The sequence below is a fragment of the Venturia canescens genome, chromosome 1 (genome assembly GCF_019457755.1).
Source record: "Venturia canescens isolate UGA chromosome 1, ASM1945775v1, whole genome shotgun sequence".
Classification (NCBI taxonomy): domain Eukaryota; kingdom Metazoa; phylum Arthropoda; class Insecta; order Hymenoptera; family Ichneumonidae; genus Venturia; species Venturia canescens.
In genome coordinates this window covers 18,806,685-18,819,301 of record NC_057421.1, presented here as the reverse complement: position 1 = coordinate 18,819,301, position 12,617 = coordinate 18,806,685, and the positions used below count along the sequence as shown (strand labels likewise).

At 40.6% G+C, this 12,617-nt stretch overlaps 1 protein-coding gene across 5 annotated transcripts in view; it reads right to left on the bottom strand.

Annotated features, from left to right (window-relative positions):
• The window catches only part of LOC122410113 (ankyrin repeat domain-containing protein 50), a 94,863-nt gene that overhangs the window by 25,678 nt on the left and 56,568 nt on the right, over positions 1 to 12,617 (bottom strand). For all 5 annotated transcript variants that reach the window (XM_043418156.1, XM_043418184.1, XM_043418173.1 and 2 more), the window contains one exon: positions 7,445 to 7,571. The gene's annotated coding sequence lies outside the window, so the exon portion shown is untranslated. The remainder of the gene's footprint in view (positions 1 to 7,444; positions 7,572 to 12,617) is intronic.

Sequence of the window (12,617 nt, the reverse complement as noted above, 5' to 3'; positions counted from 1 at the left end):
AGGAAATTGAAAAGTAAATTTTTATTAGAGAAAACGCCACCTGATCGGTATTTAAGTACACTGCTCGATTGCCAGTTGTTATATCTATTTATATATGTGTAGATGATAAGAGAAGAGCATAAAACGATTTATTCCATGGGAGATACGAGTGGGAACAGTGGAGAATTGAAGGGGCTCGGAGCCATCGAATTGAAATTCCGTTGTCGAGTCACGAGGATCTCTTTCCGCTGTTCTGTCGCAGCGCACAAGAAAAGGAAAAATATTAAAGAGAGAAAATAAAATGGGTGACAACCTGGAAGAAGAAAAAGGAAAAGAAAAATCAGAAGAAGAACGAGGACTACGTGAACGACGAAAAATAAGAAAAGGAAAAATTTATACTGCCAACTGCGCAGCCCATGAACAGGGGATGAGAGATACCCTTTTGCCCATCTAGGGAAGGAAGAGTTCAAAACTTTGGCCTACATTATACATTCACGTTTCAATCTGCATGCCCCGCGTGTTTAATGTTCTATTGATTCAGCTCGAACACTCGCTACACTTCTGTACAAACGCCTCGAGACTTATCGCTCTATATAAATGCAAACGTACACACGTTCGATCGACTTTTATTTTATTTTATTTCCCATTTTTTCCCCCCGTTATTTCTCTATCTGTACACACGTTTTTGTACTTGTTCAACCTTCCCTACTCACTCCACCTTGGCCGCCTACAGTCGAGAGATATTCGAATGATTTGATCGAACTCCGGACAAAATAAAAGTTGCCTGTGAATAGCCAAATCGCGTATTTATGCACAGCTCGTCAAAAAAACTACGTAAAAAATCAATCTTTCGAAGTTTTCGTTTCTTATTAAAAAACGAGCATGAAACGACTGCGAAAATGGAATGCAAATGTGCAATGATAATACTTAATTAATACATCGCTGACTGGCAATGAAATTTGAAGGATCTGCGATTATTGATTGAGCATTTAGTACCTTCACGTATGGCATATTATTATATTTCGTGCACCACTGCAATGCATTATTTCAAGTAACACGGATCCCTGTATCAGAGACGTCGCGCCCAAAACCACCACTTAGCACGGTCTAATTGTCGTCTGGCCGAAGCAAACGTTAATGGAAGCCAGGTAATCTCGAGTCTAAAGTGTTCCTGTGTATGAAGCTTTCGCTTCGTCTTCCGACGTTGCACAGCGACTATGATGTACAGAAAAGCTTCCGGGAATGCAGCCAACATTACACTTATATCTAATTAAACGTGCGTACGGTACATTCCAACAAAAAACAAACTCTCCAATGCTGGGATGATGTATAGAATTTTAATTTTCGTTTTACCGAAAGCTCCTATCGAACGGGTTGACGAATGGACTTTTTCCCTCATCCAAAAAGCATCGTGAAACGGGTTTTTCTGGCGAAATTGATGGTGAAATCACCGGTAACGGTCAATGAACTGTACGAAAGACGAAACTTGGAAAAAAGTTACAAATTTTAAGAGACACTTTGCTGTTAAACGACACCGAAAAGTAAAGATCGCACAAAAATTTTGAACCTCACTAATTTCTCGACGAATATCCTTTATATAAATGTACCTGAATTAATGTATCGGCAACGCTTCACACCGGTAGAGAAGGCTCGCGGTGCTAATGTTACGTAATACCTACTCAGCGAAAGGGCCCTTGTACTCTGTCCGATTGGATTAGAGTTCGAAAGTGATGAGTCTCTAAAAGTCTGCACGAAACTCGAGTTTGCCCTTGGTCGATTGTCGGATCCAGCACAGACCCCTGTGTACCTTAAACGTCTATAGACATACTTGATTTTCGGGAATTATTAAATATCCCGTGAATACCTTCTGTGCAAAAGCTAATCAACTTAAAATGGGCTTTTCATAAATTTCATGATAACGATATAACATCGTTGCTTTTGCAACGAATAATATTGAAAAAAAACGCAAAGTTTGGAAGTGAACCTGGCTCGATATAATGAACGGCTACCTGTGAAATTTTGATAATATCTTCACAAGATATTTGTGACAAATCAATGATTGTGTATGGCGATGACTCTTCGCGCAGACGCTTTTTATTCTGTCAGCTGGTGAAGCAAATAGGAAATGAAAGGAGCGTGGGACGTGGCGAAGAGGTGTGTCGAATGGAGTAATGGCTATGATGATGGCACTGTTGGGTCAGTCATTTTTTGCTTCCTCATAAAGTAGCGACATGAAAAAAAAAATTAACATCGAAAAATGATCATTTCAAAACGCCGCTTCCAGTAATTTGCTTCAACAAATAACTGTACTTAACCCAGAAAAACTGTTTCCTTCTTAAGGTATTCTTTTCACGAATCCGAATATTCTACAGATAACTGATTTTAAATTACTACAGTTAAGTGAAAGTGCATATGCGAATAGATCGGCGAAATTTCAGGTCAGGCTATCGAACATTTAATAAAGAATTAAAATTTCAAAAATCATAAAATTTATACGAAAGCTTACGGAGATTCCACCATCACCAAATTTCTATTCGATAATTCATATAACTAAATAATTCTAAATTCATCCTGATACAAACTGTTTCACAGATAGAAAAAAATGTAGGAAATCCATAGCGACGATAAAAATAAAGGGTTACCGAATGCTTAAAAGAGATATTATAACGATAGAAGTTGGAAAGATGACAGAAGCTTTTCGTATATAAACGCGACTTCTCAGAGGTTAGGAATCAGTCCAAGTTTCGAGTGCCCCAATTCGCGCCACCAAAAAATACGCTCATGCGAAAGGAATACCTTAATAGGACCAAAATAGTTTTGATCAGAAAATCGAAAGAACTTTTCTCCAGTTCAACGATTATCGTGTAGCATCGAGACCGTTTTCATTCTAAATTATCTGTGATTATTTTCCGTCGATTACACTTCAGTCACAGTAAGAGATTTACCGGAGAACCGCTTCGATTTCCGTCGAGGTTGTGGTTGAGTTACATCCTTGCGGGCATTCGTCCGAGCTCGGGTTTGCCCAAAGTGTTACTATACCCCATTGCAGAATGTACATTGAGCCAACGTATATGTTTCGGTTGAATCCAAAACGCGGTCATAGTTTCATTAGCGGTTGTCCATACAGTTTCATTTCGGCCAAACGGAAACAACCTACGCTGGAGCGGAAGCCGTCGATTGGCTCGTACTCTCTGCACCACGGATGTTGTATCTACAATACTAACATGTATGCATGCGAGGAAACAAAACCTCGAATAGGGAAAGACAGATACGCTAACGACTGTGTGAGCCTGCGTTCGCGTCTCGCTCGATCGCGCTCCTGTACAGAGTCTATGAAACAACTATAACGACGAGGATACGCAAATCGTTTCAAGTGACAAATTATGTTGAAATACAATTCCGAGAGCTTGGTTTGGGAGCTAAAGAAATTTGATGACTCATTGATGAGGTGGATAAATGAAAGCAAATTTCTTCTGTTACTCAGCGAGAGTTACTAACTTGATTCTCGATTAAAACGTATTAATGACGATAATCATTGTAATAATCGTATGACGAGCAAGCATCACGAGTTTGAATCATTGACATTCTGTGACAATGATTCGAATGAATTACAGTATGTTCCCCATGGAATAAAGAATCAATCCAAGAACAGTTTTCCCCGAGCAAATGATGGTGCGTTTAAAAAACAGTGAAACATAAATTCGTATTTTTTGAGAAATCAAGGTTTAATCTAGCTCATCCGTGTAACTCGTGAAAATTCGAGGATGCGTGAAAAAGGGATTAAAACCTCTGCGAAATGATGGAAGAGACGAAGGAGCTCGAATCTTGAAGAATCTTAGTCAGCGAAAGCCTTTAATCGACTGCGACTAAACCGAAGGTGTATCAACGACGTCGATGGCCACGTGTGTCGCATGAGAGGTTAGATCGCATCAGGCATTGCATGTAATCAAGTGCACGTGTGTGTACATACGTGTGAATAGTACAGTAGTCAGAAAAATATTGAGAGGCAGAGTGCGCATGCTATCGTGTACATTATGTAACGGCTGTCTACTTTGTTGGTGAACGTATCTACTGTGTGTGTACTTCGTATGAAAAACAAGGAAGGGAACGGTAGGGCATCGCGTTAAATTCCCCCTTCTCTCATTTTCCTTCAACCGATGCGCAAGCCCATGTATCTTGCGAGACGCTCGACCCATTTTCCAACAATGGAAGGAGAGCCAGTATATTATTAGATAGAGAGATATACAGCTGAATTTAAAGGGGTATGGGCATGACTTGTATTATGTATTACGTGGGGTATTATGTACCTGTGAACAGAGATACACTGTTCTGTGAATAATATACACATGAGTGATATACGTGTGTGTATGGTTTCTGGGGATGTTGCTGCTTCACTGACTCTAGATCACTGTGCCTCTTTATATAGTAAACATGGAGATAATTCATAGTGCACTTTAGTTACTGCACTGGGATAGGCTATATGTATCAAAGTGTAAATGGGTAAGATAGAGTCGGTTTATTGCACGTATTTACTGCTGGACGTGTATTCTTAAATATCTGAGAAGATGGTACGTCTAATAGGCATTTTACAAGGAAGCTTCGTACTGGTTTCAACATTCATGTAGTTAGGGTTTATGACCGCTGGCTTGAGGTATGTGCGAGGAGCTTTGAATCATGTCGAAGGAAGAAGTTTTTCATTGGAGCCTTGCACTGGGAGATTGCGAGCCTGAAAATTTGTTCCGTGCATGTGATAGTTCGATTTATCAGTAGTCAGTGACGGTGGCGTTATTTCGATTTTGAGAATAATCAGGCGACGATAACGACGCTTAAGTTGGCAACAACATTGGAGTTCAACGAAATTGACGAAAATAATATTCGTAATTGACCAATTATTTATTTCACGAGTCATTGGTGTAGACTGAAAAACTACGAATTGCAAGGCAGGTAATGACGCTGAAGTTTCCAACGTTGGAGTCCAACGAAATGATCGAAAAAAACTTTCCAATAATTCCAGTATTTCTCCTATTTTGTTCCCTGCCAAATTTGCGATTCGTAGTTTTTCAAGTTGCACCAACGATTCGTGAAATAAATAATTGGTGAATTAAAAACGTTTTTTTCGTTCATTTCGTTGGACTCCAACGTTGGAAACTTCAGCGTCGTAGGCAGGTAACAGAATTGGAGAATTACTGGAATCGTTGAAGAGTTTCTTTACATTATTTCGCTGGACTCCAACGTTGCAAACTTCAGTGTCATCGACGATAATAGTTGATCGACCAAATGAATTCGTGTTTTAGCGTAAACATTCTCGTTTATTTTATCGACACAATCTGTTAGTGATCTTGATACTTGAATCGATGAAATTATTTTTTATCTTAAGGCTATTTGTTCTGAGAAAAAAGAACTCGAGTCACCGCACTGTGCGCGGTATAGTCACATCAGACATGTATTATGTTCGCCTACCGATAGAACGTACTTCTATCTCCGATTCTCTTATCGGAGATGACACAAATATGCCGGAATTCGCGAAGCTCCGAGCTTTTGTTATTTTTACAGGTTGTTTACCTCGTCTCGAGAGGACGTCGACGTGTATCTTCGCGCCGTACAAACGCGACGGTAACTGGGAAATAATTCAAATAGTGATTCAACAGAAAGTAGAGATAGCAGGCTTTATGTATGGTATCGTAACACGTTCGCTTCGCAAAATGTCTTCGAGGAAGTTGCGATGTGGCAATTGGTGGATAGTAAATGGGTCAACGGACACGGGAGAAAAGCTGATAGAAATGTGTGTATCGCTTGAATTCCAAAGAGTATTTTTACCCTGGTCACCAAATCAATGCCTGAATGAGACTTTTCACTCTTTACATTGTCGCTTATCATTGAGATATAACATCAGAACGATGAGAGGCAAACCGTGAAAGAAGCGAGCTCCTTATTCTCGTTTCAGTTATGCCCGGGGGAGGTTTTCACGCGAAGTAGTCACTCAAGATATTCCTCGAGTTGAGGGAATATAGACTGGTAAAGTTTTTCTTAAACTTGCCACTTTTCTCCCTAGCCTCTGCACGTTTTCTCTCTCTCTCTCTCTATCATTATCTATCCGTCTGTCTCGCTTTCTTTCGTTCTCGAATCATCTGTTCGGAGTGCCTAAACTTTCTGCAACTTTTACCGGGGATAGAGGAGAAAAATGTTATTGTCCATCGTCGTATAAAGAAATGAATATTCTTTAGTGCGTAACTTGCTTGATTTTTGTACTTTACGAGCTCAATTTTCAAACTTTTCCTCCGGAATAAAATAAGTGTCAAGATAAAAAAAAAACCCAAAATTAGTTGGAACCATTTTTTTACTCCAATGCAAAAAAATTGTATGACAAAAAGGTTCGAGTTTTTCTTTCCCGTCGCAACTATGAAAAAAAGCATGTGCATCGATCATTTAATAATTAAAAGCTCGAATCATTCGCGCCCTCAAATTTTAGCACGAATGAATCTAAATTTAAGCAAAGAAATCAGATTCTGAAAAAAAAAATTTAGTGCTGTAGATCCCTGGTACACGAGTGAAACCTCGAACAGCGACGAGTCGAGAGGCTTCGAGATTCAGTCTGTTTGCCAAAGAACCTAGAGCACGTTGTTCAGTCTCGTGCATATTTCACATGTTTATACATAATGGCTGTTGGCTAGCTCACTGTTTGGCTCAGCAGAATCCATGCCATAAGTGTAATTCTAAAACACTTTGTTTTTTTTACATAGTACAGATTTAACAGTCTCTGTTTCTCCTCGACATTTGACATATTCTCAAATTTATCACGAAGAGAAACATTCAATCTCGGAGAACTTGGGTATGAAAATTGTCAGCATCCCGAAGACCGGAATAACACGGTTTATGATTACAGCGCAGTTCATTTGAACCAATGAAAAATTCACCATGTTAATGACTGCTCCACTACCCGAAATATTCCCCATGATCAACGTTGATTTAATAAATTATTTTAAAGCTCATCCATATTCTTATAATCCTCACAGTGCCTTCCACGATAGCAAAATAAGTAAAAATAACGACGCGACTGTTAAAATTAAGAATGAGTGCTCAAGACTAGCTCGCTATTGAATTCCGTAACGTTATTATATACCAATATTCATTTTTGTGCTCGATAGTAAAAAAACATCGAGCGTTGGAATCGAAAAAGTTGGTTGACAATCTCAATTTGTTTTTTTTTTTTTCAGTCGAATCCAATTATCATCATCCTCGAGTAACGCTAAACAATCGACAACTCATTCACTGTATAACAGTAAATAAAAAATGAGCTTTCCTTGAATAAGAAACTCCTTGAATATCGAAGATAAAAGTTAGCAGCGATAACTGTTCTCCTCGATCTCTTCAACTCCGATTGCTCTTCCAAATTTGTTATTTCTTTTCCTTCTGTTTTTTTTTCTCATCATATACACCGCATCGACTCTTCCTTGGATTGACTTACCGTAAGCATATTGTTCCTTTGGATTTATCGATGCAGTTTATCCCTCCAAGTCCTCGCTGTCACTTGTATTTTCGGGCTGCGAACGTTTTCACACACTCGGATTGCTTAACTTTTAACGGCTTACAAACTGAAACAAAAGAAGTGGAGAAAGTTCGGTCAGTAACCCCTTCTAGCAGGTTGTTGACGTGTGCGGAAAATGTGTCATGCTATGTAAAGCTCGAATTTTCTGCCCTTTGTATGCACCAGCCTCATAGGTGCTACCATCGCATTCGCATATCGAGAAGCGTCCGCTGAGAACTCTCGACCTCTTTTATGACATGCAGAAATTGCACTTTGAAACATGTTGATCGATCTCTCGAGTGCATATGTAAAACGCGGGGGTCATTGTAACCGGAAGTCTCTTCGACTCTGGTCGCGTTAGTTGGCATTCTATAAAAGATGAGACGCGAAAACTTGCGGCGACGTAGCATTTATCGCCATTTCATTAATGAAGAAGATGCGTAAGCTTTTTAATATTATCTCGTATGAAAACGATGCATGAAAACTTTCGTTTTATCGAACGAAACATATTCGTTAAAGATTCGGGAAGATTTTTGAAAAATTTAAAAGCTCTTCTGACCGTTCGCAATGAACCTTGTGATCGTTGATTTCCCGACTAGCAACAGAGCGGCGTTAGTTTGACATGGAATAAAAAGCAAAAATATAATCAACATCCGCGTTTGGGTTCAGAGCGCTTCCGAGCGGCACTTGTCTTTTAATAGAATATTGCTTCCCTTTCTCTCGGTAAAGAGCGAACGAGTCCGCGAGTCCGATTTCTCGGAATGCAATTAACAATACGAGTGCGTCGACTCGTCAATCGTAGATTACGAGAGAGGGCCAGAGCAGGGGGGCAAACGAATGGAACGTGAGAAATTGCTGTCGTCGCGGTGCAATCGAACGAAACGGGTTTAAAAAGATTCGCTGTTCGACGTCCTCGAGAGCGCCGCTCCAAAGAACGGAGAACCGGACACTCGGACGAGTCGCTTCTGTCCTTCGCTATATGTACACTCGGAAAAGTTTAACAATGAAAAGGACGTAAAACACTCGATCCACCGCGAACAAGCGAGCGAAGCTTCACCGTTTCGTTCTCTGCACCGACTCCACACCCCTGCGTACACGGACACGTGCGTGTGAGCGTTTTCGCGTACACGTGTGCAGAGATATTCTCTTAGCGAACATCGAGAGCATCTCGAGAAAAGGACTCCTTCTCATCCGTAGCTCTTGCGCTCTGCGAGAGCACCTTCGCTCGGTGGGTTCAACGAGCTGGCTAATCGAAACCGCTTCGACCAGCGAGTAACCACTCAACTCCAGCACGATTCTTTCTGCCCCCCCCCTTTTTTTCATTCCCATCAAAAACTATTACGTTCTTTGTCCCCCATTGCAAATTATCAGCTGAATCGAACAGTGATTTCTTACCACTTGGACTGTTTTGTTCGCTCACTCATTGCCTCTTACAGCTCACACTGTGTACACTGCTCATAAGAAACTCGGTACAAAAATTGAAAAATGCGATCCTGCGCTTGATAAGCACTAATAGAAACAACTGTGAACGAGTGACCATTATCGCAGTTACGACGAGCGTTATTTCAATTATCGAGAAAGGCAAATAAAACATGCGGGTTTCAACGGATAATGGGCAAAACGAAAGAAGGCTTGTGCCATGGAGTTACATGAACAGTGCAATTGAGACCAAAGAAAATCAAGTTACTCTGTAAAGGCGTAAAACCTTCGAATTTCTGCCCAACCAACATCGATTTTCTCTTCTCTGAGAAACTCTTGTAAATTTTGAAAGCAGTGATACAAATTCCATTGTTGAAAAAGTTTTTAAAACTTGAAGTGTTCTGAGGGTATTAAATATACAGGGAAGCAGTAAACCCTCGACTAATTCCGCAGAGATTCACGCTTGAGATAATTTTTTAGCAGCATGCTAACTAGCCAGCCGTTCTCTTGCTATCGTTTTTATTCTTCCGTTCGTTTTTTCTCTCATCGTCTCGCTCGTTTTTTATGTTTATCACCGTACACATGCACATGACGAGGTGCAAATAAAAGAAGCACAATTTTCTTAACCCCATCTCACTCTCTTGGTCGCTTTAACTTTTTGTTGGTAAATTTCGCAGAGCGCAGGCCTCCTGGCCGCGATCGTCATAGTGTTAAAACAGGAGAAATAATACCCATGTTCGTCCTCGCTCGAGCAAACGAGACTTCTCAGAGGGAAAAAAATTCTCAGCCAGTCACGCTGCGGAGAAGTATACACGCTTTATTTTTTATTTTTTATAACTCCCGAAGACGAAAAACTTCGGCTTCGTTTATGGGAAAATTCACGAGCGATGCACCCCAAACATGCACTCCTCGCGGGGCCCTTTCAAAATTTGTTTATCCAATGAAAAAACGAACTCGGTGCACCGTTATATTTTCAAGTTTTTGCCTCTTTTATGAGTGTTTTCGAATGAAACATTTTTTACGACGTGACATATAAGTGACGCTTGTTTTGCAGTAACTTTTACACTTTGTACCTTAACTCCAGAGTGCTCGTATCATTATTTCAGTCATTCAGCCTTACATCTCATCGTTCAATCAACGATCTCGTTCTCCGGTCTCACCAGCGGGAAAAATCTATTACATATTACAGTAAAAACGGAGTCTGGACATTCGAGTGATAGCGTTGACGTGACAATGCCTCCCGACGAAAAGAAAAATACGAAGTTATGAATCACGAGGAGTGATTAATCGGTCTCTCGTATAATCGTTTATCAGCAGCTTACCGAATTGAAACACGCGGCCCATCGAGTTCGCGATTCTTAGAGCTCGTGTATCATATTTGGCTGCGAACAATCCATCACCTGGCTCAAGTAGGAAATCACGAAAAAGCACAACAACTAATTACTGAACGAATAAAAAGGCGCTGAAAGAGCCGGACATTTGAGAGCCTTCTATTATCTCGTGTGTCACGCAATTGGGAGTGAACGCAGTGAGCACATATGGCTAACTACGTACATGTCTGCAATTTTATATCGATCATTCTATCAGACTTTCTTTCTCCCACTCGAAATTACGAAATGGAGAAAGTCGATGTTGCAAATCTGTTGGCATTTATTTATTACCGTTTGCTACCAATAAATTTCCGAGCTGCGCTATAAATTCGATGCACTCGTAAACGCGTATCGAGTCGAACGAATATGGGTGAGCAATTACCGTTCAACAATACCGGAAACAAAGAAACAATTACTCTTCGTAGCATCATAAAATCTTTTCACAATAAAACTATTTATTTCGATATGACACGGGAGTTTGCAGCGTTGGAGAGTCCAACGAAATGATCTAAAAAAGCCTCCAATAATTCCAGTAACTGTCCAATTTCGTTCCCTGCCGAATTTGCAATTCGTAGTTTTTCAACCTGCACATCGTGAAATAAAAAATTGGTGAATTGCAAATGTTTTTTTAGATCATTTCGTTGGACTCGAACGTTGCGAACTTCAGGGTCGTTATTTCGATGGGATATTTTCGGAATGTCGACAGAAAATAAACATTCCGTTGAGAAATTCAACGACATTAATTCAACATGCAATCGCTGAAATTTCCAGCTTTATTTAATTCTCTAAACCGCCATAAACACCGTCTCCCGATAAGTCCTTTCGGGTGGTGACCGCGTCGGTAAAATTTCGCAGTTTTTTTCGCGTGCCCACTAACAAATGGTGGGAAATAAATTCAAGTGCTCGCGACCGCGCAGCAAAAAAGGCCATCAAGAGAGCGCAATCGAGTAAAATATAAGAAGAAGGGGTGAAAAGATTCCGAGCAGGGAGAAAATATTACGAGCAGAGAAACGGACGAAGGGTGATTAGGAGCCAACCAGCATGGGCCAGAGGTTCTTAAACTCGCCTGTAATCCTCTCGTCGAGAGATTCCGCGGGCGAGAAGTTATCGCAGGCGAGCGGAAATTAAAGATTCTTCTACTTCTTTTCAACGTTCCGTCTTACAAACTCGTGATCTCCATATACATTCCCAGATCTTTTTTCTTCTCACCGCATCAGGGATTGAAACTTTATCATAGTGACCTACTTTATATATCTTCTCTCGGGGTAGACTCGTTAAAAAAATATCACGGTCGTACAGCAAATAACTTTCTCACGATGACGCTCCGAAAAAATGCGCGGCTGGGATCCGCTCGACGCGACGTTTTTTTCAAGTTTTCAGTACTCTGAAGATCGAGGAAGCCTCGTGTTATCAATATCGATCGACGGGAAACAACTTCAGCACCGTACCGCCCTAAAAACAAGCCTAAAAAAATAAAAACGGACATGACATTGATTAAAAATTTGTATTTAGATTCAGCGAAGGAAGCTTCGAACGAGCTTGAAATAACCAGCGCAATCCGTCCCTGGGATCGCGGACGAGTTCGATTCTCGAGTGAGGAAATAGGGCCGCGTATATACTGCGGGTGTGCATCGGAGCTTCGAAAATTTATGGTCCCTCGTTGGAACGTTATATCTGTATACGAAAGACCAAACGAATTGGCGGTAAATCAGCGTTCGTTATCACAATCAGCATGAAACATACTTATCGGGGATCTTTTCAACATTTTTTTTCTCTTTGGGACGGTCCGAGAATTAATGTGTCTCGTGTGTCCGCACACGGTGAACAAATCTATGCGTTTTTCAAAGGATTGTCATCCATGATGAGTCATAAATGTTCGGTGGTATGCGAGTCGGTTGAAAAATCATTCAAGGGAATGAGAAAATTATTATTAATTTCTCATTATTAATTGTGAATGGTGAATATTTTGCTGTTCACGAAGTATGCACAAGGCTGTTCATAAAGAGACAATGCGGGAAGAATTCTCTGAAGGATTAACGTGAGAAACCAGTTTAGTTTTCGTTCGACTTGGGTAATGCGGTTATCCGTCAGAATCCTCCGGAGTTGTGCCACTTGTTGAAGTTAGTTAAACGCTTAGTTTGCACAGCTCAATTAAGTTGGCCAATTCGGTGTAGAGAGTGTCTCTAGTGTGCAGGCCCGCAGCACCAAACGAGAGGAAACCGCGAAGCGATATCGTGAACGGCGAGGACTCGATGAACGTCCGTGCAAACGCGAATAAATAATTGTTTTTTGGTGTAAACATTGCTGGAATACGATGTAACGCA